We start from the raw sequence: 27,373 nt of genomic DNA, 5'->3' as shown, positions 1-27,373 counted from the left end.
CCAGTTTGCATACTTACTCTTTCTGCTCGCTTGTACTGTTTTGTGGGCTCATGTTTTCTCCAGCAGACAGAGCTGGACTTCTTCCTACAATATGAAGAGTCCAACCCCTTCCTTCTGAACCCAGCCTATACTCAGGCATCAGCTTAGAATGCTGTGAAAGATAGAACAATCTATGTCATACCCCTCCCCACCAAACGACACAGGCTCTTAGCCAGCCCCTCCAGCAAACAGGTCTCTGCTGAAGTGCATCCTGCCTCTGCTGCCTGGCGCTCCCACAGACCAGAGCCTAAATAAAGGAGCAGTGTGGCTGCTAGCAGCTCCCCTCCCTGCCAGCCTCAGGACTCCTCCATAAGCACATGGGGTGGCAGGACAGGAGGACAGTCCCTCCCTGCATGCCAGCTCTGGGACACGAGCTCTCTTCTTGCACAATGGATCGAAATTCAACAGCAGAAAGACAAAACGACACGGTAAGACGGAGAAGGGCAGCGTTATCTTCCCAGAGATGAATGGCAGGCGAGTACCCTCTGTTTCACCTGTCACTTCCCATGAGGAGAGTCCAATGTAACATGTCACACAGGCATGCATCTTTCCTTAGAGACATTGTTTACTAGTCCCCTGACCAACAACAACAAAAGTGCTTTTTTTAGGGTATGTCCAAAGACATGCAATCTACCCTTTTAAAAATGGAAACCTGTAATTGCCTGGAAAATATCTTCTTGCTAGCCTTGCTGGGTAGTTTGGACTTGAAGTGAAACCATCACCACTCACTCCCCGTGCAAGCTGAAATTTTACAAGGCAGGCCAACGAAAAGGGACCACAAGCCAGTCTGACCCTGTCAGAAAGCAGCCCTAGGAGCAAAGCACGGTGGGGAAAAAGGCTCAGCAACCCGGAGAGACCATCTCCCCAGGACAGGCACAGGGATGTGGAGCCATTTTTCACGGGGTTCACAAGAACATGTCAGCTCCCAGCCGCCCGGGCACTGCCAGGGCACGTCTCCATTTGGCCATAAAGGGCCTGGCCGGACACCCTCGGGACATATTTTTTGGAGAGTCCGTTATAAATTCGATTCCCTCCGCTCCGGGCGCCTTCTGGATAGAGTCTTTGGCAAACTGAATGGCACAGAGCTGCATCCTACTCTAAACTCGGCGCCTTCCCCCATCGCCTTTTAACATGTGAATTAGACACTTCCGAGAGAATAGTTCGGAGGGAGGGGGGAACGGGGAGGAAAAAACCCTTCTCCCCACTCCGTCAGCCTCTGGACTGATAACCTCTGGGCAGTTTTCTCCAGAATAGAGCAGAGCCTGTACCAGGGCACAATGGCAAATTGGCATCCAAATCTGCGACCAGGGAAAGCACAGGCGGTGCTTTCTTTGTAATAAAAAAAACACACACACACACACAGGAAAATACACACGCTGGAACAAAAGGCACTATCTGCACCGGCGAGAAACAAGGGGAATGTACGCGTTTGCTCTCCATCCATCTGCACCCACTTATTTAAAAATAGTTCCGTGGTTATTTTAAGTATGACATGGTGTTCACACCAGGTCGCGAGGAAATTCGTTTCTTTAAGCTTTGTCTCCGATGGGAGGCAAACCACACGCTCTGCCGGAAGAACACCTGGGGTGTGCCTTTGTTGGTAGGGTGCCATTCCAAACTTATCACATTTGGACTCAATGATGTGGGGGGTTCGGATAAAGCCAATGCAGCCCGGGAATTATTCTGACCTTACCAAGAAACGCCAAGTCAGCACATATCTGCTGTTGTCCCTTCCGAATAACCTCATCAACCTCACCGTGCATTTGCAGCCTTCTGAGCAAAAAAAACCCGCTCACTATCCTCCCCACAGCCACCTGACAACCGAGGGCTGAAGCCCACATTCTGACTCAGGAGGAGACATCATGACGGCTCCCCCCTGGCTGTCTGAGACAAAAGCTCCGCAAGCCACGGAGAGGCATCTGCAAACGAAGTGCGAGTCGAATCAAGTTGAGGTTCGCATCTGGCGGAATACGGCGCTACCTAGCCAGGAGTTGGGGAGCAGAGGGTACAGGGGGGAAGCATAGAGAACACACAGAGAGAGACACACACAGAGAGAACCGAAGCCAGAGCCCAGTCCGGTTCAGCTTACTAACCTAGAGCCGCGTTCCGAGGAAGCCGGGCAGCCGCTGGTCCTCTCCCACCTTTCCATGGTCCTCGGTCAGTGTCCTCTCAAACCACCTGTACTTGCGCCGGTCCAACCCATTTCCACATCAGATAGTTTTCTTGTAGAAGGAGTCTCAGCGGAGCTTTGATTTTTGCAGCATGGATGTCTAGAATTTTCCTCTTGGAGCCAGACACAGCCACACACACACAAAAAAAACTGCTGCTGAGGTCTTTTGTTTTCCCCTCCTCTCAAAGATGAAGCATGCAGCACTTCTCTCTCTCTCTCTCTCTCTCTCTCTCTCTCTCTCTCTCTCTCTCTCTCTCTCTCTCTCTCTCTCGGCTCCTCTCTTCCTCTTTTGCTCCCCCTCTGCTCTCTCACACTCACTCCCCTGTTCCCTTCACCAGCCCCCTCCAGCAACCTCGCCCCATTCCCATTCAGCCGGGGTCATTTACATCTCCAAGCTCCAGACCTGTGTTCCTGTGGGCGCCTGCCTCTCACTTTAGGATTTCCTCCACAAATGGGAGGGGGCGGCTCTAGGTGAAGTCAGGTGACCCCTCCTTCAGAGCCAGTGAGAGGGATGGAGTGTGTGGATGTTAATGTACACACAGGCACATTTACATCACAAAGCGCCCAGGAAAACCTAGCTGCCAGAGATGAGGCATTTTTGCTCTTGCTTTCATCATCCCAGTTTAGCAATTAAGAGAAGCTAGCACAGTTTATAGAAATGTAATTAAACTTTTCTGTGTTAATAACAAGTCTGTACACTTTGAGAGTCATCCAACGGAACAAGTCTCTTTAAACTGGGAAGCATGACTGTTTCTTGTTTCTTTGGAGGGTCCAAGAGTCAGGCATCTTACTATTTTCACACTTTTCAAATTGGCCTTTTCTTTGACACCTCATTCAACTCATCTCAGAGTTAAGGAGCATCATAAAATATTTTTTAAAAGGTAATCTGAAAGGGAAAATACCTGACAGAAAACCAAGCGCACTGAGCATGGATGGAAATCGATAGTTTTTTTTTATTGTGGAACTAGACTCAATAATGAGTAATGTTTGGCTCTTAGGCAAATAACTCTTCCCTTCTCTGCTTCAGTGTCTCTGTCTGAGAAAAGAACATCAGTGTGCTAACTGTGCCATTTCTCTCCTCACCGATTAAGCGAGGAGTGATGCCCAGGTAGATATGCCACTCAGGGCACCAGTTACAGAGGCAACTGGAAAAACTTGCGCTAACATGGTACAGTGTTCAAGTTCAATGTATGGTCTCCATGCTACATCCTGAGAGCAAATCTGTCACCACTTCGTTCCCTGCTTCAAAGTTTTAGATATCCAATGGCGAGCCAGTCCCTACCTCTGTCATCAAATAGGAATAGTATGCATCTGCTCATCAAACACTGCAAAGCAAAGCGAGATACTCTCCAGAAACTCTTTTGAGATTTAAAAAAGATATACCAAGTACTTTATAAACCTATACTCTAAGTACTTAGAAGGAGGATCAATAAGTTCAGTGAGAACAAGACTCAGACTAAGAATCTCTCAGCCTTTGGGGCTCCAGGCATGGATTCTTCATTTGGAGAGTCTAGGGAGTATGGTGCCTCAATAAGCAGGAAAGTGGGGAAGGCAGAGCTGACTGAGCATTACCTGGCTCGGAAGGTAACAAGATACCATAACATTTTGAACTCTCACACAAACAGCCTCTCATTCTCCTGACAGATGCCAGGAGAGCACCACATTTACTGCTTGGACTGGGCTCTCCACGGGAAATACATACAGCCCACCCCATACACGCCACTCAGAGGCCAGCATGAAATAATAGCCATTTACTCCTCTTGCTTGTTTTGTATTTTAAAAGCTTTTCCTTGCATAGAAAGGATTTTATTAAGGCTTTTAACATAAATTATGGGCTAACTGGCTGCAAATGTAGCTGCACTGTGTACTACACAAACTGGCACCTAAACAATGGACAATAACAAAAAAACAAACAAATAAAAAACTTCCCTTAGAAAAATAAGTTGGGTTAGTCAAATTTAGGAAGACGTAAAAATTTGTAGAATAAAAACATGAAAGATTTCATTTTACAGTCTCTTATAACCAAATTAGCTCCTTTTCACCTGTCTTTTTTCCCCCTCTAACATTGGGTGTCTTCATTTTGCATTTACCTAATTGTTTTCCCCTCCACCTCACCTGATGGTCTTTCTTCTTTTTGGCCATGGTATCACTTTCCTTGAAGTGCAAAGTGTTGGCAATGAGAGAGAGCGGGGAAGACCTATCTTATTTTCTGTCAAATAACACTTGTACTTTATTGAACCCAAACTGTAGTGTATGAGGACTCAGAAGCTGCATTCAAACAAAGAAGCATGAACCTGGAATCTAGACTCCATTTATTTTATTACTAAAATCAAGGCATCTTGATATAAAGAGACTGCTTAAAGCTAAAAAACATAAATTAGCAAAAATGTTATAGCAACTAATGGCTTCCGTTACTCAAGGAACAAACTGAAGTACTGACAGAGAGAATAAATCTTTACTCATGCATTCATTTATTCAACCAATGGTTATTGAACACTTCCTTTATGCTAAGCACTATCTAAGCTAAGTACAAGATAAATAAAACAGAATCTGGGCTCTTTCAGAAGTTGGAAATATGTACCACTGGCATACAATAGATGTTAATGTAAATTGTTACGGAAGGTCAGAAAAAGGAGGACATTTCTCCTTAAGGGGATGCAGGATGCTTACACTAGAATTGGTGACATTTGAAATGAGCCTTTTAGAATAGGTTTTATGGGAAAGAAAGCAAAGACAAAGAGATTTCAGTCTAAGAGATATAAAAAAGCATGAACAAACAGAAACCTGGGTTCAGTTTGTTGTAACAGGACCATGGGGTGGTTGTAGGGAGGGGGTAATTTGAAAGGTAAATCAGGATAGGCTGTGAATGATCTCAAATGCTCTGCCCAAGTATTTGTGTTTTACCTGAGATGCAGTGGCAAGCTATTTAAAGTTCTTTTGTCAATTATTTGTTTTACAAAGATTTTTTTGGCAGCAGTGCAAAGGGTGATTTTAGCAGTGTTTCCAAAACTTTCCTAATAATAAGAATAACCTGCAAGTGATAGTAAATACATAGATTTCTGGGTTCCACTCCAAATCTAGAGAAGAAGGTCAGGAATCTCTATTTTTAAAAAATATCCCAGGGGGTTAGACATATAAGGAAAGTTGCACAGAGAACTAATATACCCAAGATCATTATTAAACCAAATGAAAGACTTTTGCTTTTTTAGAATAAAATAATAGATTTTTACATACAGGATGAGAACATGTATCAGGATCAAATATCATCAATGTGCTCATGTTGTACCATGAAGTATAAAATCCTATATAATAAAAGCCTAATATGCAAATTGTCCTATTTTGCTATGATGTGCACTCACCACCAAGAAGTGGCACAGAAATAAATGGCAGGCATCAGCAATGTGGTGCTGGCAGCAGCAATGTGGTGGAGCAGGTGAACAGGCAATGCAAGGCCAAAGCAGGTGTGCATGGGGGCCTGATCACCTCACAGGCAGCAACCAGAGGCAGCAAGGGATGGGGTGAGCGGGTGGCTACAGACCAAGGTGGGGTGTCAGGTAGGCTGCAGGGCTCTGGGGATGTGAGGTTGGGGGCACGAGTTAGGGCTATGAAGCTGAGGGCGCAAGCAAGGGCCAGATCTCTGCAGACTACTCCGAAGGACCCCATCCATGCATGAATTTCATGCGCTGGACCTCTAGCTACAAATAATAGCCCAGGTCATCTGACTTCTATTTTGTCTTATGTGAAACGTTTTGTCCTGTTAGGGTCTTTCTCACATCTAGGGCTTTGAAATCCCTTCCTAAAATAAACTCCCTCCCCTTCCTTTCTTCATCTCCAATTTATTCATCCTTCAAGAACTTCCTGCTAATATCATGCACATGAATCTGCCCCCTTTCTAGTAGAGTTTACACTTAAGACATATTGATATTACAAAAGCAGCCCCAGGAATAATACTACTAATATACAACTCTCACATTAGCATGCTTTTTAAATTCTCACAATAACTCTATAAAGTACTATTGCTACCATTTAACCATTGAGGAAACTGAAGTCCGGATACATTAAATAATTCATTAAAGGTCAGAAATGGATGTTTCTAGATTAGGACTCCAGTCAGTCTGTGCTACTTGCATTAGATAGCATATTTTATTTCCTAATTGTCCAGATCCCAATATTTAGTAGTTGAATATCTCAGTATGTATTTTTTTAAGATAATGGAGAAAAAGATCTACATTTTTTATTCTTTTTTTTAATTCTTTATTTTTTAATGTATTATACAAGTCTCCATTTCCCCCCATTGACCTCTTCTGGCTGCCCTCAACCAATCCCCAGCACATGCCCTCATCCCATTGGTTATGCTTATATGCATGCATAAAAATTTTGTTATGGTTTTGCTTTCTATTATTGCAAACTGACTAAAGGCTCAGTTTGAGTAGCTGGATGCTGGCTTTGGGTTTAAAGGCTTTTTCTGCCACTTTTAAGGTATATGAACAAGGGCAAGTAATGTAATTTCTCTGTGCTTCAGTTTCCTGACCCATCTCATAGTTGTATCTTGAGAATCTGTGTTAAGTATTTAAAATAATTTCTGAAAATCATGAAATATTGATTTTTTTTTTTTACTAGAGTCCCAGAGCATGAAATTTGTGCACTGGGGGTAAGGGGGTATCCCTTAGGCCAGCCTGCACCCTCTCCAATCTGGGACATCCCTCTCACAATCCAAGTCTGCTGGCTCCTAACCACTCACCTGCCTGGTTGCCCAATTGCCCCTAACCACTCTGCTTGCCGATCTGATTGCCCCCTTACCACTTTCTTGCTGGCTTGATTGACACCTAACTGCTCCCTGCTGACCGGATCACCCCAACTGCCCACCCCTGCAGGACTGGTCACCCCCAACTCCCCTCCCTGGCTGCCATCTTGTGACCATGTGGGGGTGGCCATCTTGTGACAACATGGAGTGGCCATCTTGTGATATGAGGGTGTGAGAGTCAATTTGCATATCACCTCTTTATTATATAAGATCATTATTGTTGTTGCTATTAACAAGTGAGAAGCAAATACTCTGTGTATCCGATTGGTTTTCCATATCATCAGAGATACTTAGAGGTGAAAAAGCAATTTAAGTAGCTTTCATTCTAGCTTCAGAGATACAGATGATTTACTCAGAAAAGAAAGCTGCCCCAACCACTATTCAACTAGTCATGAACTCCATATATTGCTTTATTATTAAGTCTGTAATGTATGGTATCTTGAGACCTTTGTGATAGCTGCCTGGCAGGCAGAAAGTAAAAATTACACAATTTAAAAAGAGCCAGCAGCTTGCATTTTAGCAATAAACTATCCATTTTTAAAAATCAATTATACCTGCTTTCTGTAAAAATTGCTTTTTTCTAAACATTTCCAATATTTTCATGGATGAGTTCCTTAAATTCTGAGATATGTATTCTTAAAATTTATTTTAACTATTCAATGTACTTGTCAGTTAAGTGTATGCTAAGGGTAGATAGGATATTGTGCTTATCTGAAATCAAATCAAATAAACAGATGTTATCTGATTGTGAGAAAATTCTGCATGAGAATTATAGTTATTATATATACAAACTACAGACAAAATCTTGAGAAAATTCTCTTCTTTTTTTTAATTACATAAATTGTTTCTCCTAATAGTAAAAATCCTACGTTTGATGATTTGTGGATTAAATGATTGGCATATTGCAGTTGTATATTGGGTCTGAATATAGATTACTTTTGAGTTAGGAACTATGGTTAATATTTGCAAAGCCTGGATCTCTGGCTCATAGGCTGCATTACACTTTTTATTAAAAAAGTAGACAACTCATTTGATTTTGACTGTTTATGCTAAATAAATATATTTTTAGTCACTGTCAAAAGTATCCTAATTCTTCTTGAAGATAGTTACATATATGGTCATGCATGCATAATATCATAGGCAATAATGTTTGATTATCCCATTCTAAGAAAAGCAAAGCAAAAAAAAAGTTCCTGCTCTGGATTTTTCTTGACTAACCAGCTAAAATAGATGCTTTATGAATGGCCCTTAGCCCTAGCCAGTATGGCTAAGTTGGTTGAGCATCATCCCATGTATTGAGAGGCTACAAGATTCCATTCTGGTCAGGGTATATATCTGAGTTTTGGGTTACATTCCCAGTAAGGGTGCATGTGAGAGGCAACCAATCAATGTTTTTCTCTCTCCTTCCCCCCTCCTCTTTCTCTAAAAATCTATTTTAAAACTCTTAAAAAAAAAGAAAAAAGAAAAAAAAAAGAATGGCCTTTAAATACAGCATGGTGTCAAAGACAGACTTTAGTAATCCTGACTTCACCACTTCTTAGCTGTGTTGTACTAGACAAATTATTCATTTGTAAAAGAGTGGTAATATTTGTTGCATAGAGTTCTCAGGTGTTAAATGAAATGATAAATATACAGAGTGCTAAACACAATGCCTGGCATACCATCAGTACCATTACCCTCATCACATTATCATCATATCACCACCATTATCATGACATCATTATCATCATCATTGTCACTACCATGGCTATAATCTCCATCATAATCCTCCTTCCCCTCATCCTTCTACTCATCATGATCATCAAATATTTATCATGTACCAGACACTGCTCTAAATAAGCACACAGTGGATAGTAGCTTCATTATTATAATTTTTCCTTTACTGCTTTTCAGCTCATGATATTGTGTATTCTGAGTCTATTATCATCATGATCCAATAGGCCCAATCAAAACAAAAGCTTACACTTAAATACCTTTCAGTAATGTAAAAAATAACGTATTTCCCTTCCCTATTATTTTCATTAACAAGTCTCAGGATCAAATCATGCACATGGAAGGTCCTCCCTAAGTAATTTCTCAGTTCCCTGAAGATTATTTGTCATGCGTTAACAATCTACCTGATAACTTGCTTCATACAACTGAAGAGACAGACAATACAAGTAAAAATGCCCGCTGTACTGAGTGGGCATCAATAAGTTTCTATGCTGACAGCTGTCCTGCATGGAATTGTATTTGTGATCTCGGGATGAGTTATCCTACTTCAGACTTCTGAAAACTAGGCTGGATTGTGATCTTTTATTTTCTCCAGAGGCTCATGCTTTTCCATAATCCTTTAACTATTTCATCTTGAGGAACCCATCAGATAGACATAAATGGGGTGTATATGGGGTCTCCTGCTTTGCTTGGGCTCAGCAAGGACAAAATTGTAAAGTGAGTGCAATTTGCTGTCATACCTTCCACTTTCCTTCTTCTGCCCTTTAAAGCACTCAGTGGCCTTTCTCCACTCCACTCAAGAGTCCTTCAGATGATTCTCATCTCATAAAACCAAGATTCAGGAGAATGCAATGTGTATGTATTACATGAAGTAAGGATCCTTATTGTAGTGACTTAGATTGTTTGTACAGCCTCTCAAAATGAAAACATTCCTTGGAAGTAGAAACTAAAACAATTTCTAGAAATTGTAAACCATGGCCAAAAATATGTCTGTTTAAATAAACTGAACTCAACAGAGCTTATTGCTTACAATGTCCAATTTCAAATCATGAAGGAAAATGAATACAATTCTGATTTGACTAGCCCAATATTGAGAAAAAAGATGGTGGATGGGCACCTTGGTTTTGAATCAGAACTCCACCATGAATGGATTGTGTAACATTGGACAAGTTAGCTTAAGGTCCCTCAGCCTTAATTTCCTCATCTGTGAAATAGAAAATATAATATCTAGAAGTAAATGTAATCATAAACTTATGAATACATAATCTGGCAGATAATAGGTCTTCAGAAAATAGGACTTTGTTGTTGCTCTTCTTAAGTAGTCACCTAAAATAAATCATTTTTCCCCCCATGGGTCATCTTCTACAGGTTACCTAATCTGCTCACATCTCTTTAGTTCACCTCTCTTTAGTTCACCTAACATTTGCATTAGTGTCTCTCAGCATATAAGGTTTCACATGTAGTAAAATGTGGTTTTGCAGAGGTTCTGATTTTAGTCAAGTAATCTACTTTCCCCAGGGCACCAGAGCAGCTTAATAAAACCAAAACCAAATTAAATCAAATTTTGAGAAAGAAAAGAGAAGGAAAAGGTAAACAAACTGAAGAGAGAACTGAAGAGAGAAAAGGGAGAGAAGAAATTGTTACATTATTAATCCAGGTGATGCTACCTTACCATAGAAGAGTATAGAAGATTCAGTTGAACTCTATTAAGGATTAAGGAAATCTGGCCTTCAATAACTCATGTAATGTCAATGACCTTCTCTATGAAATGAAGATATTGAACTTTCCTGAAGATCTCATCCAGGTTGTAGGTTTTGGTTTTATGAGATCCACAAGTAAAACATTGCTGGAAGACCCTTCAATATTAAATTATTGAATTCCATTAGTCCATGATCCTGGGGAAGGTCGGACCCATTGCGGGCTCCCCTTGACTCAACTTGATTCTTTGTCAGACATGGCTACCTGCTTTAGCTACATCATCCCGTTTAATCCCCATGGTGGTATTACTATCACCACTTCAGAGAGAAAGCATTTTTGGCTCAGGGAGTTTAACCGACTTTCCCAAGATCAAAGAGGCAGAAGGACAGAACGGGATTAACAACACCTCTCAATACAAAGCCAGGTACTTTTTATTGCACCATGCTGCCACCCTCTGGGAAAGAAGTTGGGAATAAAAGCTCTGTACAAATTGAACACTCTTTGAATGATCCTGCACTAATACTTTAGGTAAATGTGAAGAATCCAGCCATAGTCATGGCAATTTGGGAAAACATGCCCAGTTGGGGCAGAGGGGAGCTGCTTCTAGTGTAACAACTGGCTCTATGAGGAAACAAACAAACAAACAAACTGACTTGCTGCAATTGACAATTGTTGTGGAGTAAATAAGTCTCGATAGCCAATTTCAACCTATCAACTTCAAGTCAGTGAACTGGAGTTGGGGAGAGATGCCCCATGGCTCTTTCCAGGCAGTGGGGCTATCTTCAGCATATCATTGTTGTATGCGAACCCACATTTACATGCCACTGTCATTTTCTTTAAAGAAATAAACAATGACAGGACAATATATCATTCCAAATGCTTTTCAAGTAACTAAGAGTGCCATGTGTTTTCATTTTGTCCTAATCAGTTTCCCTTTTTTGGCCCATTATGCAAATTATTATTGCGCCTCTTAAAATTTCTAAACATATTGTAACTGTCAAAAATCCCAGAGAATAGAGAGAACACAACAAGCTCCCAATCTTGACCTTTTTATTTCTTCCTATATACGGGGCGGTTCTTAGACCACTTTCAAAGGAATACTTTTTAGGCTTCTTATGTGGTATGTGAGGTTTTTAAGGAATTCCAAGGCAGGGTTTCTCCAGCAAGCCAGCAGGTGACAATTGCCATATTTGTCAGGACTGTCTCAGCAAAGGACCATTAGGGGAAACCTGAACAGCAAGACAAAACAGAACTATCCCATGGCCTTGCATTACTTATTTCCCATCTGAAGGTGCCATAACTGCTTGAATTCATCTGAAATAAAAGCAAGGTGACTGACAAGTTGTGAGGAAATTGCATGCATAATTTACATGTCACCGTGAGCAAGCAGAGGCGTTGTCATTTGTGTAGACTGCCTTCCAAATGATATTCAGATAGATTGTTTGAAGAATGAATTCTGATTGCTGAGACAATTTAGTTTATCTTACTCATTTCCTGTGATTGTAAGATGCAGAAGTACGAATAGAGCAGAGGTTAAATGTGAAGAGCATTCCATGTAAGAAAATTTGCACAAATGCTTGAATTATTGCCATATAAATGGGCAGAAATTTCTCCCCACCTACTCAATAAAAGACAAAGGAAAAAAAAAGATACTTTAAAGCATCACGGCTATTTAAAGGAAAATGAGATTGAATAGAGGAACAACTCCCCTTTAAAAATTATGATAAAGGGGATAAAATAATCCTTTTCATTGTTATCTACAGCGCAATATACTTATACCCGAACAGAGTCTACAGAAGAAAAAAGTATTAGAAAGTTTGAATAAGAAATAATGCTTTTATAATAGAAGGAATATGCTTTAGGACTTTACTAAAGCAAAGATGCTAACATCAGGAAGAATATATTAACTATTAGCATAGCAGGGACCAGAACCGATGGCTAAAGGGAACTGGACATTAGTCAGTGAAGAATTTATTTTTATTTTTATTTTATTGATTTTTTACAGAGAGGAAGAGAGAGAGATAGAGAGCCAAAAACGTCCATGAGAGAGAAACATCAACCAACCGCCTCCTGCACACTCCCTACCGGGGATGTGCCCACAACCAACGGTACATGCCCTTGACCAGAATCGAACCCGGGACCTTTCAGTCCGCAGACCGATGCTCTACCACTGAGCCAAACCAATTTTGGCAATCAGGGAAGAATTTTGCTTTGAATTATTTAAGAACAGATTTCAAAGGGGAAAAACAAGGCAGGCTTCTTTCAGGTAGCAAGAGTACTAAGCAGATTACTCTAAGGAGAGGTGTAAGAAGAGAAAGTGAAATACTAGCAGCTTCCAAATCTGATTATCTCTCAAAATCTTCTTGGGAGCTTTCAAAATACATTTTCTTAGGTCCCTTCCTTGGAGATTCTAATGCTGCAAATGAGATTCCTTCTCTTCTGTCAGTTCTTGAATTTTGGCCATACTCTCATATGACTCTAGCTGTGTTACATTTTTTAACATTTCTATTCTCTTTTCCCAACTAGTTTGCTAACACTGTGAAAGTAAAAACTGTGTGTCTTATGCTTTTATATTCCCCAAAACACCTTGCCAGAAAAATCAGGGATATCTGCTAATATGTATGGGTTCATTGGTCATCTTTACACTTTTGTTTAAGATAAAATCACCCAGGTGATCAATTACAGGGACTACAGAGACTTAGACCCATACTTGAACAAACATTTTAATAATAAAACAAAAACTTGATGTTGAAATAAAATTTAAAAATGTGTCTTAAAATGGTCAACAGCAGGAAAAAGAATGTTTTTCAGAATGACTCAGGACACAAAGCCGTGTTGGATTTACTTCTGGAGCAGGTTGATTTGACTTGGAGGTGTTTAACGTGTCACTCTGGTATAGTGTGTGTGTTCACACGATGTGAAAGAACATAATTACAGCTGTCCCTTGGGAGCCTATTCATTCACAGCACTGTTTTGGACAGAGTACGTTTTTAAAATTGGTTTTTAGTGTTTGGGGAAGGAAGCTCCACTGTAGAGGAGTTTTGGAGCTTTGCCTCTTATGGATTTTCTCCATTGTGATTCAATAAAATGTAATTGAAATTTCAATGGGAGTCTACCTGGTGCCAATTTCTGCCCTCAGGTCAAGGAACTTTCTTCTTCAGGCACCCACGCCTATGAGTGCAGAGTCCCAGGCCCAGGGTTTTGGAGTGCAGAGCTGTTTCAATGAACATATGTGATCATTAATAGATAGCAAAATAGCCACTGTAGTGAAATCAAATTTAATTTTAGGAATTTGAGAAAAACTCACCATATTTCTCTTCTAGCACACAGGATGTGGCCTACTTCTTTAAAATGTCAAGCATAGAGACACAGATTTTATTTAAAGAACATGGAAACACTACTTTCCCTTCAGGGAAAAGAGAAATTGATCATGTTTCCTGAAAGCTCATACTACTAGCATTGTCATATGTATCAGGGACTTTCAAAGGCATTATCTCATTTGATCATTATAAACTATTCAATCAGGTAACTAAGGTACATATAATAACTCAGTTTTTCAGATGAAAAACAAAACCATACCAAATCACACACCTAAAACTCAGGAAGGTTAAGATTAGGTATAAAGTAGGTTGGGTACTTAAAAACTGTTGAATCAAAAAACTGCTAACAAAAGCTTTGCACAATGAATTGACTATTTTGAGATCAAGTAAAAAATACTGCCTTTGATCCCACTCACTTGTCCTCTCTGGGTATATATACAGCATTTTTTTTTTTTTTTTTTACTCTGTTATTTGTTTTCTTTTTTGGGATTTAAAACTATGTCATTTACTCACATAATTGCCATATGTTTACTCCTTGCATTTGAGAACTCCATGCTATTTGTTTCTCCTCTTTCCTGTCCCCTAGGTGAGTCATCTATCTTATTTTATCTAAGAGTCCATACCTACAAAGCAAAATGTCCGACAAGATCTTCTTTACGATTTATGTCAACTTTGAAACACTTTGTAGTTTCAGAGAGAACCTGACGGGTCCCACAATAGTGTAACAAGGACAAAGATGAAGAGAGTTTCTTTTTCACGCTCTGCAAATTATGCCTGGACACTGCTCTTGCTGATGCTTTGTACCTTAGACAACTACATATTGAGAATGTGAGGCAGAGAGAGAGAGAGAGATGGTGAAGCAGAGAGACAGGGAGGCAGGTGGAGAGGGACAAAGTGAGGAGTCTACTGGACATTTATGGATTGCACGTGTATTAGAGGTTGTAGTTAAGCACTATTACACCCTGAGTCCTCCCGCCCTCAGGAGACCAGCAAACCTGTCAATAAATCCTATCATCCATCCATACCTTTAAAACATTCAGAATCCAAACCTTTTTTCACTACTCACACTACCAGCAAGTTCCCTAATGTCTAATCTGGATAATGGCAGTAGCCTAATTGGCATCTTCATTTCTGCTCTCTTCTTAGCCAGAGTGCTGACCTTGTTAAGCCATAAATCAGATCCTACCAGTTCTTTTAACCTCAAAGATTTTCCATTTCGCTCACAGCAAAATCCAGTGTCAGACAAGATTTATGAAGCCCTTCACAATTTGCTGGCCTTTCCCAACAGTTTAGCCCTTCTTTGTTCACTGGGTTCTGGCCACACCTGCCTCCACACCATCCTTACACAGCAGTCAGAATCCACCATGAGATCTTTGTAACTAACATTCCCTCTGTCCAGAACGCTCTTCTCTTAGATCTGGACATCACCAGCTTCCTTATTCTTTTCAGATCTTGGTTCCAACTTTACCTTCTAAACTGAAGCCCTCTCTGACCATCCCATCAAACTTTTATCTCTCATTATCCACCCAACACACACACAGTTAATACTCTTCTTTCTTGCTTTGATTTTTTTTCCTTTACCACTTAGCACCTAACATATTGCTTACTATTACTTTACATATTTGAATTATCTTTTTATTTTATTGCATGATACCTCACTTAATAAGGCAGGGATTAGGATCAGTGCCTTGAACAGTGTCTGGCAAATAAGCAGCCCTCAGAAAGTTTTGGTTGCATTGAATTAAATTGGGTCTAACAGCAAGATGGGCATTGTGAGCTGTGCCTTGCCTTGAAGGATAGAACAGGCCCTGGGCAGTGAAGAGGAGTGCAGAGGCCACTTTTTGTACTTAGAAGTATAAGCCACTTGGAAGAAGGACCTGCCCTGGGGAGTATGTCATTCAGTCCCTCTCAAGTTACAAATGAGTCACAGAGTAGTTATGGTCACAATAACAGCAGAAGCCCAATCCTCAAACCTTCCCATTCCAGGATTCTTCTACAATTCAAACCATTCAGTTTTCAAGTTTAACCAGAATAAAACACAAGCAGGACAAGAAAGGCTTTTCCTCTGTTTTATCTCTATTGCTTTCAAACCCTCAAGTTAATATTAGTTGTAAATAAGCTAAGGTTGGATAACACTGCCTCGATAATAATATCCCCTTATTAAGAATTAATGTTGCACAAGCATAAAAAATTTAAACCCTCCAATGACAAAAAGCAATAGTTTCAATATGGTGTAAAAAGTGAGTGAAGGTCTGGATGACAAAAGAATGACAGAATATTGACAGTGGATGGAGCTGGGTGATGTATATAGAGCTTGTTATATTATTCTGTTGACTTTCCATACGTTTGAAATTTTCTATAATAAAAATTTAAGCATTAAAAATAAACTGGAAACTCCCAAAGTGCCACTACTCAGTCTCATTTTCTAGTTCCTTAAAAAAATAGTTACAACCAAGTGAGCTACCATTTTCTTCATTATCTGTTTCTTTTTTTTCTTCTCTTAATTCAAGAGTAAAGAAGTCATTTTCTGCCTCTTTTGCTGAAGGACAGACGGACCCTGAATAAGCTTGTGTTCTGTAGTGATCACCTGAGAGGGTTCTCTGTGAAAACAGAGGATTTATACTTCCCGGAATCAAATCAGCATGCTTTACTAGAAGAAAACCTGCATATTTCCTCCCCCAGACCCATTTAGAGGCAAAGTAGTAATAAAAATGTTTATGTGCAATCATTTTTATTTTATTTTATTTTTATTTTCTGAAGGGAAATTTCTCCTGAGTGGTTATTTTTCACCAATATATTCTTAAAACCTTACCTATTCCAGGTTCTTAGCCTCTCCTTTTTGGAAGAGAGGCCAATCAAAATGCACTTCCAACATTCCTGTAGCTTTCGGGTAACTCCAAACATCATTTTCATTTCATTTCATTGTTACTCTTTACATTCTTGATTTAACTTTAGGACTCTCCAGCTGTACAGTGTCACAAACTTCCTTAGTTTTGCCCTTGGCTGTCCTTCCTCTGCAATCTCTTCATTTGTATTATGGACACCTATCATTTGCCCATAAAACAACAACAACAACAACAACAACAACAACAACACTGAGTATAATTCGGTTTAATGTATATGACTCGTATATGTATTTAATATCCTGTTCAGGTTTTTCATAGTTCAGAAGTTAGCTAAGAAAGTGCTACACTTCACACTTTTCTATCTAATACTTGGGGATTCGCTTTTCCCTCGGGGAAAGTTTCCCACTGATAAAAATATCTAAGAAGTTTTGTTTCCTATTATTGTTTAAATTAGTCTTGGTATTCTTTGAAATATCCTCGCATGATGTATTTCCCCTCATTAAAGCCCTTCAAGAACTTTCTACAATGGTTCACATTAATCCAACTCCTTTCTACCCAAAGGCCATGTAAGTCTGTTTGCCTCTATTGCCCTACGTGAGGCTCCTGTCCCCTGCTGGGTCACTGTCCAGGTCCCACTGGCCTTCTCTCAGCTCCGTCTAGCATCCTATCCAGGAAGGCTATTTGTAGAGTTCATGTCTCAGCCCTTTGTTGGTTCCTTCCTAGCACTGATAACAGTTTGTTTTTAAATATTTTGTTCATTTGTGCTTTCACTTTAAAAAATATATATATATTATTGATTTTTTACAGAGAGGAAGAGATAGGGAAAGAGTTAGAAACATCGCTGAGAGAGAATCATCCATCAGCTGCCTCTTGCACACTCCCCACTGGGAATGTGCCCGCAACCAAGGTACATGCCCTTGACCAGAATCGAACCTGGGACCCTTCAGTCTGCAGGCAGACACTCTATCCACTGAGCCAAACCGGTTTCAGCAATGTGCTTTCACTTTTTAAAAAATACTTCATTATATTGTAAACCCCTGGAGGATAAAAATCTCCTATTTTTCTACCATTCTATCCCTAAGACTTAGGTAGAATTTTAAAAACTAGGATAAATGGTTATTAGGAATATTAATTTGAGCTACCTAAGCATCACAAACATATATTTGATTTATACTTTGTTCATCTTGGGGAAACAACTTAAGAAATCATTCAATTTTGGTTAATAGCAGAATCCATTGAATTTGACCTCAATTAACTAAATAGCCAATAATTTCCTCTTATTGGTACATGCTTTCTCAGCAAAGATTGAAAATCCATGGAAGATGAATGATATTGACTGTCATCATGACTTCATTACCCTTCATATTTTTGGCTTATTCTACTAGAACTACACAGTGGGAAAGTTGAACAAGGTTGGGTTAAGTTTAAATGCTGACTTTACCTCTTGCTGGCTATTTCACTTTGAGTGAGTTACTTATTCACAAAATTCTGACAGCATTATAACCTTGGAGATTATATAGGGAATCACTAAGCATAGTACATAAGTCTTTTACATCATGACCACATACAAAATGCTATTTGTCTAACCTTATTTCCAGTTTTCAGTTTTAAAATACTGAAAATGCAATTAATTTCTATATTTTTGATTTGCACACATTTATATGATGACATGTTCTAAAATTTTCACAGTTGCACTTTTTAATTTTAGGTGAGTTTTATTACTGTCCCACAACTATAGAACTTCATCAAAGGAGAATAGAAGAGGCAAGGAACCCCAGCTGGGAAACAAGTGTGGGGAGAGGTTTGTGGTTACAGAGGGTTGGGAGGAATATACCCTTAACTAGACAATTTGAGCTCTGCATAATTAAGAATGAAGTTATTCCATTAGTACAGACTTAGATTTTCTTCTGACGTTTTTTGATGGTTTGCTTGTTGTTTACATTTCTCTCACACATTGTTTAAATAACCCAAACTACAAATATTGATATTCTACTGGAGATGGCATAAGTGTAAATGGTTAACCGAATAAAGAAGTTATTTAAATCCAGTGAAAGAGCAATAAAAAACACATCAATCCAATACAACCACCCTGCAGCTCTGTGGGTGTGAACAACAAAACAGACTAAATAAGAGGATTTTAGACTTGCACTGTGCTGTTTACACTCTTTCTGAGAAAAATGTGCCTGAGTTAGAATTGATAGTTCAAAATAGTTTATAAAATAACACAATGTTACTGTCAGATCACCAATATAACTAGCCCCCTGTCTTTTAGAACATAGTACATTTCCCAGTTGAAATTAGACATACCTATGTGATTTGCTTGGAAGAGGGCATAGAAGAGGTAAATGGTAGTGGAAAAATAAAATAAAATAAAAAACAATAAAACCCCCAAACAAACAAAAAACCCAAAGCAGTTTACTGAAAATGACTGAAACTTCACTTATTAATGAGAACATTTTATGCATCATTGTGCACATACAACATTGCCATTAAAACATATGGATTCTGGCCCAAGCCGGTTTGGCTCAGCGGTGGAGCGTCGGTCTGCAGACTGAGGGGTCCCGGGTTCCATTTCGGTCAGGGGCCCGTACATTGGTTGCAGGCACATCCTCAGTGGGGATGTGCAGGGGGCAGCTGGTCGATGTTTCTCTCTCATCGACATTTCTAGCTCTCTGTCTTCCTTCCTCTCTGTAAAAAAATCAATAAAATATATTTAAAAAAATATATGGATTCTGTCTTCTCTTTTCCAAGTAAGTGTTGAAAACCTATAACTCATGTGGCTTAGAGAAGAATTTGTCCCAGTTTGTATTCCTATATGCCTGTACTCCATTACTGTTTTTCAGGATCCTTTTTCCCCCTGTATTTTAGTTGTAATTCCAGTTTGGCTCTAGAAGGGTGTCAATGTAGCTTCTTCTTACTCCACTCACATTTTGGAATCCCTCACTGTTTTTCTATGGGGTCTAATCTGAGGAAGAATATTTGCAAATATATATGTTTTATCAGGACACTTATCTTTGCTTTTCCTTAAAATTTAGTCTGAAAGTAGTAGAGTCTTAAGATCTGGGAAATGTTTTGCTAGCACCTGCTTTAGGTTGCTGATTGACATTGTGTGGTGCTACTATTCTTTGCCATTCAGGTTTGAGCATTTTTTTAAATTTTTATTTTATTATTATTATTATTATTATTTTTTTAACCAATTACTGGCTTGCTATAAGGTCAGCTTTCCCCCATAGAACATTTCCTGAGTATTGCAGTCTGTGAAGAACATGTGCTACATCAACATAGTGATGGTGATCAGCATTCCTTTTGGGCAGAGTTCATTTTTCTAGTTAGAACACCTGAAAATAGAACTTCCATTGCATAGAAACATAAAGTCAACATTTTTTATGCAATTTCATGAAACCTGCCCCTCTGTGGTATAATTGGTCTTTCTATAGTAAATATTTTGTAGTTCCACCACTATTTATTTTATCCAGACTTCATGGATCTAGAACATTTAACACCCACGGATTCTGATTGGACTCAGTGATATTATTTCCTATAGAAAATTGGATATTGGGTTGGTCAGGGTAAGCTAACGTTTGTAACAATCAACTTCAAAATATCAGTGGCATTAGGCAACGAAAGCTTTTTTGTCACTCACAGTTCAAAATAGGTTGGTATGAGGGGTGGGCTTGGGAGTGGGAAGGGGGAATTGTGATCCATGTAGTTATTCAGGGATCCAGCCCTTCCATCTTGTAGGTTTCCTCTCCTCTAGGTTCTTGTTATTCTCTCTATTTAGGTGGAGGTTTAATAGGACAGTCCTGAAAATGCTCATCATTTTAGGTCATAATCCATTACCCAGAATTGACATCTTTGTGCTCAAGAAGAAAAGGAGAACATGGGTATTACAGAACTCTAGCACTTTCTCACATATATGAAAATGATTCACCATCACTGTCCCAGGTCAAAAAAAGGGAAGGATTACTTTATTTATTATACCATTATTTTTATCTTTTAAAAATTATTTTCTTTATTGATTAAGGTATTACATATGTGTCCTTATCCTCCCATCCCCCTTTCAGTCATGCCCTCACCCCCCTGGCATCTGTGTCCATTGGTTAGGCTTATATGCATGCATACAAGTTATTTTTGTCTTATTTTTAACATTTAATTTTATTTTCATATTTAGCAGTAAAAGTGATAATATAATTACACTTCTCTGTACTAACACATAAAAATGATTTTATTGTGCTTTACTCAGTAGTGCTTTATGTCTTTTAAAAAAATTAGACTAATGAATTCATACTAAGCCATCCATAAGTTCTTGCTCAGTTTTTGTGATCAATAGCAAGCATGCTTGATTGGAATTCTAAGTTATTATGTAACAGAGGAAATTGAACTCACCTAGCCATGAATGACATGGTCTAGTGGAATGCACTAAACTTGATAGCCATATTAAAGGAAATAGAAACATACAAATTATCTAAGAATGTAATTTAATAGAAACCATGGAACATATTTCAATTTTATCTACCGTGTTTAATATTTTATTTTTGAATGCTCTAACTGACTGAAAATGTTTGATCATATTTAAATAATGCTTAACCAATGGTAGCTGAGAAAAATGAATATATCTTTCTAAGCACTGAGAATAATTCAAAACAGAGTTTCAGTAATAGCAATTCTTATAAGTTTTGGCAAGAGATTTAAGCACTGAGAATAAATAGTTCCAAAACAGAGATTTTTTTCAGCAACAGGAATCTTTAGCATTTTATTTAGAAACAAACAAACAAATGCAATGCCTCATTTAATTAACACAACCTCTACTTCAATAAACTAAAGGGAAGAACTTCATATCCAGATATAGGACTTTTGGGTTTGGTCTTTGAGCTGAATGAGTTGAGAGAACTTCAGAACTATATTTAAAATGAGGCTTATAATTGGACTTTTGCTACTGAAAATGACATATATTTTGTTATTTAGAAGGAAGGTACAAGTTTGGTGGCCATTATCTATCCCCAAAACTTTATTGATGATGTGTGTGTGTATGAATGTGAAAGGAAAGGGGTTTACTTTTGCCATCCAGGGAGGAGAATGTATTGATAGCATTCAGCTCAAGTAACCCTATATAATAAAGAGGGAATATGCTAATTGACCCTTATGTTGTCACAAAAGATGGCAGAGCCCACAGCCAGTAAGGAGGGAATATGCTAATTGATTGCCATGCCTTCAAAGATGGTGCCCACATTCACAACATGGCAGCGCCTGGCCTGGTCCCCTCAACTCTGTGCACCTGCCTTCCCCAGTTCCCTCATCTACCCCCCACCCCCCCACTCTACAGGGCCAGCCTGAGGAGCAGGCAAGCCTTGAATGGTAGCTGTCTAGCTGCCCAGAGCCGCCCAAGGCTCAGGTAACCAGGGCCGGCTGAGGCTTGTGCTGCTGGCAGTGGGAGCAGCAGAGGTATGATGGGGTGTTGCCTTTCCCTGATTGCTGGATCATCTCCTGCCCCTTAGGGCTCCCAGTGAGAGGGAGCAGGCCCAGCTGAGGGACCCTCCCACTCCAGTGCATAAATTTTCATGCATAGGGCCTCAAGTTAATAATAATTTTATTAAAAATATATAGGAATTATTTCACTTAAAAGTTGTGAAATTATTTTGTCTCTAAGCAATTTAGATAGTTATTTAGAATAGTTCAAGAACAAAGTAGGAACTTCATTGTTTTTACTTAAAAAATTATTGAGTTTATTGGGGTGACATTGGTTAATAAAATTACATATTTTTGAGTGTACAGTTCTATAATACATCATCTGTAAATTTGTGTGGAAATACATTTTTAAGCTAGCATTTATCAAGCACTTTCTATGTGCCAGACTCTGAGATCAGCACATTTTATTGGTGATCTCATTTATGACTCACAGTCATATGAAAAGTTTGAATAACTGATATACCATACCATCCCCTCCCCTTTTAGTTTTGTTACCATTAAGTATGTTTATATATTTATTTATTAAATGTTTATTGGTCATCTAATATACACCAAAAACTATGAAATCTACAAATAAGTACTGAGGTACATAAAGAATAATCACTGACTAATAGAACTAAACATACTTTACTGCATCATGGCATTTGTTTTGGATAATCCATCAAAAGTTTTCTTTTTCTCCACTGTATGAAGATTTTTTCCCCCTCAGACTTTTATACAAATTCATCCCTCCTCTGGAATTTTCTCCTCCAAACTCATCTTTTATACCTTAAATCATAACTTAAATATCCATCTTCAGAGTGATTTTCTTTGATTCACCAATAGAATTTCAGTTCCTCAAGTTAATCTCTTTCAAAGCCCCTTTTCATTCTCTTTTATTCCACCTAACCCAACTTATAAATACATATTTAAGAGTATTTGTTTAATGCCTATGTCCCAAATTTGACTATAATCTATCTGAGGGGAAGAGCTATGCCATTTATGTTCTTATATGCAATGTTTAAAGTTTTGTTTCTCATTTTGTTCTAAATGCAAATAGAAGCCATCAAAGGATAGTTGGACATTCCTGTTTACATCTGAAAAAGGCCTTTTCTAAGGGCTGTAATCCTTGGTGCCTTTGAATGTTTTCCATTCAGCTTGACTTTGGGGTAAGCCAAAATTTTAGTTTCTTTGATTTTTACTTTTAATATTGAAGGATCTGGTTATCATAAGCTGCTAGTTTCTATACACACATTTCCGCTTATCCCACATACACGTGGCTACACAGAACAGCTAATCTTCAAATTTCATGTGCAATTTGAAAATATGCCCTATTCTCATCCTAAATTAAACACTACCATATTGATCAGTCAAAAAAGGTGGAATGACTGATGTCAGGAATTCAAAATATGTTCCACATAAAGTGCTAACTGCTAATAAGAGCAAGCCAGGAAAAGAGTATTAAATGCAATATATCTAGGACTGACATCATTAAAGGAGGAAAATTATTTAAAGCCATAAAAATACTTTGAAGTTGAATGAAACTCAGGCTGTAGCAAATATAATATTGATGGATTTTGTAGCTTTTCAAATTTTTCCATACACAGTTAAAACCAAACTGAAAAATCAGAGCATTAAGGTCTGAAAAATCTGGAGGCTTGCATTTTTTTTTTTCCAGTGAGCTAAATATTTTAAAGCATCCTCTAAGTGAGCAGTTCTTTTGTCATACAGATGCCTGCTCACTAACCTTTATCTTGTTTGGAGACTAAACCAAGGATTAGTTAAATTTGATTTTAAAATGGCACTAATGAAAAATTAGGAAAAGAGAAAAAGAAGATGTTGAAGCATTTGTTGAATAATATTTATAGCTTGCATTTATGTATTGGACTCAGATACTTAAAAGTAAATTCAATTCAAGTGAAAATGAAAATTATAACTTCAAGTGTGACCAAAAATTAACATAACATTCGCAGATATTTTAAAGCTCCAGAATGCTCTTTAAGTTTATTACCAAGAAAAAAGTCTAGTTAATTAAAAATGATAAACCATTTAGTATTAAAATTGTAATAGTTGTGATAGGGAATAAGAAAACCACTCTGTATTAAGTTTCAGTTATGTCATGTCCTGTTACCAATTTCACATTACAGATTGAACTAACATTATAAATTATTCTCTGCATATGCTACACTCAAGAACTGCCGTATCTTACTTACATTGCATCCAGAAGCCTTTCTAATATTAACTACTTGATTATCATAAAAGCAAAATATTAAATCCATTACTTAGATGAACAAATATAAATAGATAAATACTGTGTTTTCTGACATTTTTCAGTACAGTTTGAATCAGTAGTATTATTGACTGAAAATGGTCTCTAATTGGAAAAAGGCATACATTTTCTGTTCCCTTTGATATCATAGTATAAATTGACACAAGCTACCATTTTGTAATATCCTAAAAACACATTAACATTATTAAGAATAAAAAAAGAAAAGTTCTGACATCTTCTTATTCACATTATGAAAACAAAATATTGAAGGCTATAAGTAACTGAATTTCTAGATGCCATAGATACTATGGAATGTTAATTTAATTTTTTTATTTAAAAAATTAACATATTACCTAATTATTTGGTGCTATTATTAAATGTTTAAAATATATTTTATTGATTTTTTACAGAGAGGAGGAGAGAGGGATAGAGAGCTAGAAATGTCGATGAGAGAGAAACATGGACCAACTGCCTCTTGCACACCCACTACTGGGGATGTGCCTGCAATCAGTGTACCTGCCCTTGACCGGAATTGAACCTGGGACCTTTCAGTCTGCAGACCCATGCTCTACCACTGAGCCAAACCGGTTTTGGCATTTTATTAAATGTTTAGGTAGGAACTGGAGATAGTCACTTAAAAATGAAACTAAATAAATGATAGTAAATGCATTTACTAATTACTTTCACCGCACATTTTTCTAAGGCACAATACAGAAAATGAGAGATATTTAAACTCCAAGGCCAGCACAAGTAACCTCTATCTTCAGATAGCTTTGTAGCTCATTCCAGATGGCCCTGGGCAGGCCACAGGGGGCAGCTGACATTACCCTGCACCTCTTGGGAGGCCCCAGAGCCACCTTCACAAGCAACACACTCAAGGGATGGACTCAATAGGCACCAGAGCCACATCAAAGTAATTCCTGCCCCATGGGGCTGGCCCCTGCGCAATCATTCACAGTAGTCACAACCAGTCTGCATCTGGCCAACCTGGGAGTAAATCCCTCCCATTGATGTGCCAACAACACCTAGGAAATCAGTCTAAAAGCAAAATTACAGCCCTAGTCAGTTTGGCTCAGTGGATAGAGCATAGGCCCATGGAATAGAGAGTCCTGACCAAGGGCACATGCCTGGTTTATGGGCTAGATATCTAGTAGGGGGTGTGCAGGAGGCAGCCAGTTAATGATTCTGTCTCATCATAGATGTTTCTATCTTTTTCTCCCCTTCTCCCATCCTCTCTGAAATCAATACAGATATCTTTTTTAAAAATTACTGCTCTTATAAAAGTTATTTAAAATTTTTAAAAAAGAGTAAAAAGCCTCCTATTGAGCTTTTTCTTTAAGTAAGATGATTATACTTTAAGAAACATATTGTTTTCACCCACATCTATGCTTCTCTTCAGATTTTATTTCTTAATCACTTTGCAAGTCTTTGGATAGAAGTATGATAAATCATTTTCTTCCATAATTTCAGTAAATGGGTTTGTTCAATAAAAGTCAGCTATATGTAATATATAGGGTATCCCCCCAAAATATATATATACTTTAACAGCTGATAGCTCAATTTAAAAAATAGAATATATTTTAAAAATTTCTGCCTTTATAATTATTCAGAGTGTGCATATACATTTTTTTGGATACCATATTTGCATACCATACTGTTACTATGCTTGAGATTAAAAAATATAACACGCTTTCTTGATTTTATTTATGTATTTATTTAATATGTTTTTATTGATTTCAGAGAAGAAGGAAGAGGGAGAGAGATATAAAACAACAATGATGAGAGAATCATTGATCAGCTGCCTCTTGCATGCCCCCTACTTGGTATTGAGCCCAAAACCAAGTCATGATCAGAATCAAATCCAGTACCCATTAGCCCACAGGCTGTCACTCTATCCACTGAGACAAACCAGCCAGGGCCAACCTTCCTTGGTTTTAAAGAAGTTGCTAGTCTGAACATTAACAAACTTTTTTTTTTTTGTAAATATATTTTGTTGATTTTTGACAGAGAAGAAAGGAGAGAGATAGAGTTAGAAACATCAATGAGAGAGTCATCCATCAGCTGCCTCTTGCACAACCCTCACTGGGGACGTGCCCGTAACCAAGGCACATGCCCTTGATCAGAATTGAACTCAGGAATCTTCAGTCCACAGGCTGACACTCCACCCACTGAGCCAAACTGGTTTCGGCCATTAACAAACTTTTAAAACATAGTAACAAGAACTGGAGAAACAGTATTCTACTTTAAGTGACAATGCTGGTAGACACAAAACTTTGATTCCAGATGTAGATAAGGCATAAGCTTTAAAGCACGTTTACTTTTGACCTGTGTAATATTAATTGTTTCTCAAGTTATAGGGCTAAAGTTTCCTCATGAACAAAATGTGAATAAAAATTTAATCTACATCAAAACTTTGTTGAGAAGGTTAAATGAAAAATTAAGATTAAATGAAAGTTTTTAATTAATATCATCATCATCAACAGCAGCAGCAGCAGCAAAGGCTCAGTGAAATCCTTCCTAGAGTTAGGGCATTAGATCAAATGTACTTATTTATTATTAATTAAATAATCACATAATACAATGAAATATTTAGATTTGTTTTGTGAGCTTTTTATTACGTCTCAATTTTACTTCATAAAATTCTTTTTTAGAAAGTAAGAGAAACTTGCCGAGACCGGTATGGCTCAGTGGATAGAGCGTCGGTCTGAGGACTGAGGGGTCCTGGGTTCGATTCCAGACAAGGGCATGTACATTGGTTGTGGGCACATTCCTGGTGGGGGGTGTGCAGGGGAGAGCTGGTCGATGTTCCTCTCTCATCAATGCTTCTAGCTCTCTATCCCTCTCCCATCCTCTCTGTTAAAAAAATCAATAAAATATAAATTAAAAAAAAGAAAGTAAAAGAAACTTGGAAATATAAAAGACTTTTAACAAGAAAAAAAAAAAACAAAACCTTAAAAAAACATACAGAAATAACATGGAATTACAATTCATCTATGGCATATGTATTTATTGCATCCCTCTGTTAAGCCTATTAAAACTCAAGAGGCTCAGCGACACCAGCACCAAACA

At 38.3% G+C, this 27,373-nt stretch overlaps 1 protein-coding gene across 7 annotated transcripts in view; it reads right to left on the bottom strand.

Moving 5' to 3' along the window:
• The window catches only part of MAGI2 (membrane associated guanylate kinase, WW and PDZ domain containing 2), a 1,016,953-nt gene that overhangs the window by 594,295 nt on the left and 395,285 nt on the right, over positions 1–27,373 (bottom strand). Inside the window, exon 1 of one of the 7 annotated variants that reach the window (XM_045578506.1) lies at positions 2,133–3,090. The exons of the other annotated variants lie outside the window; for them this stretch is intronic. The gene's annotated coding sequence lies outside the window, so the exon portion shown is untranslated. Of the gene's footprint in view, positions 1–2,132; positions 3,091–27,373 lie in introns of those variants that run through there. 7 annotated transcript variants of the gene reach the window in all.

This window comes from Pipistrellus kuhlii, unplaced genomic scaffold, assembly GCF_014108245.1.
Source record: "Pipistrellus kuhlii isolate mPipKuh1 unplaced genomic scaffold, mPipKuh1.p scaffold_m20_p_10, whole genome shotgun sequence".
Taxonomy (NCBI): Eukaryota; Metazoa; Chordata; class Mammalia; order Chiroptera; family Vespertilionidae; genus Pipistrellus; species Pipistrellus kuhlii.
The sequence above is the reverse complement of the archived record's forward strand: the minus strand, read 5'-3'. Positions and strand labels throughout refer to the sequence as shown.